This window comes from Xenopus laevis, chromosome 8L (assembly GCF_017654675.1).
Source record: "Xenopus laevis strain J_2021 chromosome 8L, Xenopus_laevis_v10.1, whole genome shotgun sequence".
NCBI lineage: Eukaryota > Metazoa > Chordata > Amphibia > Anura > Pipidae > Xenopus > Xenopus laevis.
Genome location: NC_054385.1, coordinates 36,832,223 through 36,838,222, shown reverse-complemented (window position 1 = coordinate 36,838,222; position 6,000 = coordinate 36,832,223).

Here is a 6,000-nt window from a genome sequence, read left to right as displayed (position 1 = left end):
ACCTCCTCCTGTTATGTCAGAGATGGACAGGGTTGCCAGATTGGAGGGCTTATAGCCAAATTGGGCTATTTTTTAAAGTCATTGGCGGGTTTTTAAAAGTCCCGCCTAATTTTTTAATGCAAATTGAGTTTAAAGGAGAACTAAACCCTAAAAATGAATAGGGCTAAAAATGCCATGTTTTATATACTGAACTTATTGTACCAGCCTAAAGTTTCAGCTTGTCAATAGCAGCAATGATCCAGGACTTCAAACTTGTCACAGGGGTCACCATCTTGGAAAGTGTCTGTGACACTCACATGCTCAGTGGGCTCTGAGCGGTTGTTGAGAAGCTAGGTTTAGGGGTTGTCGCAAATTATGAAGCACAAAATGAGGTTGGCCTGTTGTATAAGCTGATACTACAGGCCTGATTAATAAATTCTGATGCTAGTTGCAGTTGTTTCTGTGCTGCCATGTAGTAATTATTCATATGAATTACTAATCAGCCTTATACTGTGACAGTTATATTCTATGTGTAATATATATTTTGAGTCAGTCCCTAAGCTCAGTAACTGACATCAGCACAGAGCATGTGCAGTGAATAAGCAGAAATGAAGTTGAGGAGCTACTGGGGAATCTTTGGAAACACACATCTTCCATGCTAAATGACTTTGGTTGCTTGGGCTGGTACAGAAGCCCAAAACATAATGTACAAAATTTCTAGCCTACTTTTTTAGTTTAACTTTCCTTGTCCTTTTAAAGTGATGCTGGCTGGGCCTGCCCCACGGCTCCAGCTCCCATTTCACTGTGCTGGATTAATTGTTGCTGCTGGAGGAATCTGATTGACTGAGAAACCCCACTAACCCTACTACTTCTTGGAAGCCCTGCTGTGGTTTTAACTGCCAGTCTCTGTGAATGTGTTACCTGTATAAGGTACAAGAAATGGAATTGGCAGTGTATTCATTTGGCTAGTTTGGGGCTACTTTTTGCCTAGTTTTTTATAGTCTTTGGCTGGTTTTGAAATGTAAACCTGGCAACCCTGGAGATGGACAGGTTGGGTACAGCATAGTGTAACGAGCAGGCCCGGACTGATAATGTATCAGTTCGGGCAAATGCCCGAGGGGCCGCTCTACCCTGCATTCTAGTGGGCCGCCCGCTGCCTAATTAGATGCGGTGCTCGCTGCACTTGCCATCTAGTAATCACTCACACCAACGTACACAGCACGGTGGGACCAGCTAATTAACTTATTTTTCAGCCCCGCACCACGGACGGTAGGAGCTTTTACTTTCTTCCTCCCCCTCCCGTTTGCAGTCCTACCAGTGCCTGTGACATTTCGGAACTTCCTGTCATTGATGATCTATTCATGCTCCTGAATCTGACTTCTGTTATCCTGTGAAAGAGATAGACGCAAGCAGGCACGCAGCAGCAGTCTGACCCCGTGACCTAGGAGGAAGGGATCAGCGGTGACAGAAGAATTTGAAGCCCCCCACTGACTGAACATCCATGCTGCACTGAAGCTGAGTTATAAATTATTGTAAGAGCTGGCTGTAAACTTTATGTTTATGATGAGGGGGAGTTTATGATTTTGGAATTATATTTACAGAAAAGTAGAGGCTAACAAAGAGCAAACAGTAGTAACCCCACACTATTATGGGGTGCCGTTTGTCCCAAATACATTCTGTATACAAAACTATCCCTAATACACAGAATGAATGTCTCTCATGTTATATAAGTATTTGTGACCATACACAGAGAAAAAAAAATACAAAAGACTTATTTCTATTAAAGAATGAAAACAAAATCTGGTTAGTGCACAAAAGGATGTCATTGTATCACAAACTCCATTCTGTACAGTTTAACAAGCAATCTGTAGCACAAATGTATAACCTCCATGTAACGGACGCACTTATGTGCAAAGTTACTTACAGAATGAATTATGTAAAAACAAAGTTGGACATAATATATAATAGTGTAACTAACTAGTGCTTGTCAAGCTAGATTTGAATGACAAAATAGATATTTGTGACAGAAAGCAAGATTTTATAGTACAGGATTCATTCTTTCCACAAAATGACAGTTTTGTTCCACAAAACAGATAAAATAACCATTCTGTGAAGCAACACTGTCAGTCACATTCCTGAACCAATAAGAACAAAGCTTATTGCCATATACAAACAAGATGAGAAGTGGCCAGCTCTGCTCCACATGGCTAAGGCAAAGTATCTGACCTGCTATAGAGGGCGCCCTCTAATGTCCCCTGTGCTGCATAGTAATAAACATGAACAAACCTTTCCTAAAAGAGCTGCTGTTAAACACTACAGGTTCATAAATGGAAGTTTTTGCAAATGGCTGAGAAATATAATGCTGCACTTATAATGATTGTAGAGAAAGAAAAGTATGCAAAACTTATATAAATATGATCATTTTAGGTGATATGGCTATTCTTATTGTAGTAACCTGCTTGTGTGGCCATTTTGGTTAAGGGCATTCCTGCTGTTTTGCCATTATCTTATGACTCACTCCTGTTCCTCTTCCTGTCTAAGCTGAGAGCAATAATGGGACAGGCCACAGCCACCTGCCATCGTCTATTAAATGTACCAGAAGTTACTGTGCTTGTCTGGCTGCTTTGCCTGACTCTCAGAGTCAGTTACAAGTTTTGTATATGATAGTTAGACTCCAATGTTTCCTGCTAGCTGTAATCTTGCACCAATTAGCTTGTAGTAGTCTCTTAATAATGTGCTTAGCTATAGTTCAACTACTACATAATAGCTTTAGCCAGAGACTTGGGACTAGGGTTGCCACCCGGCCAGTATTTTACCGGCCTAGCCGGTAAAATACCTGCCAAGGACGGTATTACAAATTTACCGGCAATGTAGCTGCCGGTAAATTTGTAATAAGATTAAAAGGAGCCCTCGGCCTGGCACCAATTCCCTGGAACTTACCTTTTGTTTTACTTCTTCTAGCGACTGTGACGTCCGTTGCGTGGCTCCACCCACTTTGACGTCACGGCCCGCCCCTTTGTGTCCCCACCGCCCAGCAGCCGGTAAAACATTTTAAAAAAGGTGGCGACCCTACTTGGGACTAATCATGTGCACACACATTGTGTTTAGTATGATGTGTAGGTTATATGAGCAGCCACTCCTGAGTACTGTGTGTAAACAAAAGGCTTCAGGACTTCAACTTCACCTCCTTTCATGAATTCGGGTCTTATCGCGCTTCGGGACTTCAGCTTCATCTTTCCGGGACTTCCGCATTCTGTAATATGCGAAATGGCCGTGGCGCTCGTAAAGGGGACCCAGCTCTTTGAAAAATGCAGCACTTCTGGGCCCCCCTTCAGGCCCGGAACACTTGTCCCCCCTGCTGGCGGCCCTGGACATGCATGTGACATGGGCACAGTTGTGCTCTCTGCTCTAGTGTTGTGCCCCCCTCGACCCACTCTGATGTGAAAGGGTTAAGCACTGGGCAGATAAGGGGACGGCATCATTAGAGTCTTTTGTTATAAATATAAAGCATTGTATAGCTTGTTGCTTCTATATAAATAGATTACGATCCCCTAAAATTGCCCCTGCCTAAATGACCCCCTTTTGTTTACACACAGTACTCAGGAGTGGCTGCTCATATAACCTACACATCATACTATAGAGAATGTGAGTACACATGATCAGTCCCAAGTCTCTGACTAAAGCTATTATGTAGTAGTTGAACCATACCTCTCAACATTTTGGAAATAAAAAGAGAGACAAAAAATTCTTTTGCATGTAGTGCAGCATTTTTTGACCACACCCATTTTGTGGCCACACCCCCCTAATTACCATGTTCATTTTACAAATTTTGGCAGGTTATAAAAATGCGAAAAAATATTTCTCCTTATCTAAACTGTTAAAATATTACTTATTTTCTTATCTCAAAATTGTTATAAAGCATCTTAGTTGCACCTGTACTGGCCTCTCTGCCAAAAGCCAATTAAGTTAGAAACTTTGTTTTTTTTTCTGGCTGTTCAGTGCAGAGAAAAGAGGGACTTTCCAGTACAAATGAGGGACCTCAGGTTGAGCTGTCAAAAGAGGGACTGTCCCTCTGAAAAAGGGACAGTTGGGAGTTATGTGTGCACATGACCAGTCCCAAGTCTCTGGCTAAAGCTATTATGTAGTAGTTGAACTATAGCTAAGCACATTATTAAGAGACTACTACAAGCTAATTGGTGCAAGATTACAGCTAGCAGGAGACATTGGAGTCTAACTATCATATACAAAACTTATAACTGACTCTGAGAGTCAGGCAAAGCAGCCAGACAAGCACAGTAACTTCTGGTACATTTAATACAACATTGCAGGTGGGTGTGGCCTGTCCCATTATTGCTCTCAGCATAGACAGGAAGAGGAACAGGAGTGAATCATAAGATAATGGCAAAACAGCAGGAATCCCCTTAACCAAAATGGCCACACAAGCAGGTTACTACAATAAGAATAGCCATATCACCTAAAATGATCATATTTATATAAGTTTTGCATACTTTTCTTTCTCTACAATCATTATATTTCTCAGCCATTTGTAAAAACTTCCATTTATGAACCTGTAGTGTTTAACAGCAGCTCTTTTAGGAAAGGTTTGTTCATGTTTATTACTATGCAGCACAGGGGACATTAGAGGGCGCCCTCTATAGCAGGTCAAATACTTTGCCTTAGCCATGTGGAGCAGAGCTGGCCACTTCTCATCTTGTTTGTATATGGCAATAAGCTTTGTTCTTATTGGTTCAGGAATGTGACTGACAGTGTTGCTTCACAGAATGGTTATTTTATCTGTTTTGTGGAACAAAACTGTCATTTTGTGGAAAGAATGAATCCTGTACTATAAAATCTTGCTTTCTGTCGCAGATATCTATTTTGTCAGTCAAATCTAGCTTGACAAGCACTAGTTAGTTACACAATTATATATTATGTCCAACTTTGTTTTTACATAATTCATTCCGTAAGTAACTTTGCACATAAGTGTGTCCGTTACATGGAGGTTATACATTTGTGCGACAGATTGCTTGTTAAACTGTACAGAATGGAGTTTGTGATATAATGACATCCTTTTGTGCACTAACCAGATTGTGTTTTCATTCTTTAATAGAAATAAGTCTTTTGTATATTTTTTTTCTCTGTGTATGGTCACAAATACTTATATAACATGAGAGACATTCATTCTGTGTATTAGGGATAGTTTTGTATACAGAATGTATTTGGGACAAACGGCACCCCATACACTATCGGATTTTTTTATTCTAAAGTGAATTTAAAATTATACAGTACCCTTGAGGTGCATCAATCAGTGTTTCGTGTTTAGTGTAATCGATTCAATACTAACTTAGCGACCAATTAATTTATCGATAAAAACCATCAATTAATTTATGAATTCATTAATCAATTTGTAGTTCATTAATTAAAGTGCCTGTGCTTCAATATACAATCAATTAACTATGAATTAATTTTAGATCATCAAACAATTAAGGTGCCAGTGCTAATAAATATCAATTTTAAAAATGATTTTTTTAAAAATAGCTTTTAACCATTTGCAAGCAAAATAATAGAAATAAAAGAGATTGAAAAGGAAAATAGGAGAGGCCGCCAAACAGAATGCAGTGTTTAGTTTAAAGACAGAGCAGGGAAATCATAAACATAATCAATGTGGGGCAGACAGGTGAGAAGGGACAAAAAAAAGGGAGGTGAGTGGGAGGCAAATCAAGAATAATGACAAATGCAGAGATTAAACGAAGAATGGTATTTGACCTAGTGAGTATTTATATGTTTTCTTTCATTAGTATTGCTGAACAGTAGCCTATCCTACCTAACTGCTAGTTGATCCAGAGGAAGGCAAAAAACCTTCCTTATTGACTGTGTGGTGCTGACTTAGGAAACAATCATTTCAAGCTGGCAAACCACTGGTGCTGCCTTCTACTTGTCTTTTTACCTGCTGTATTGCTCTGTGGGCTTGGTAGGGTTGGGGTGGAGATTAAGAGCTTATCAGAAGAAGCAACATGTAAA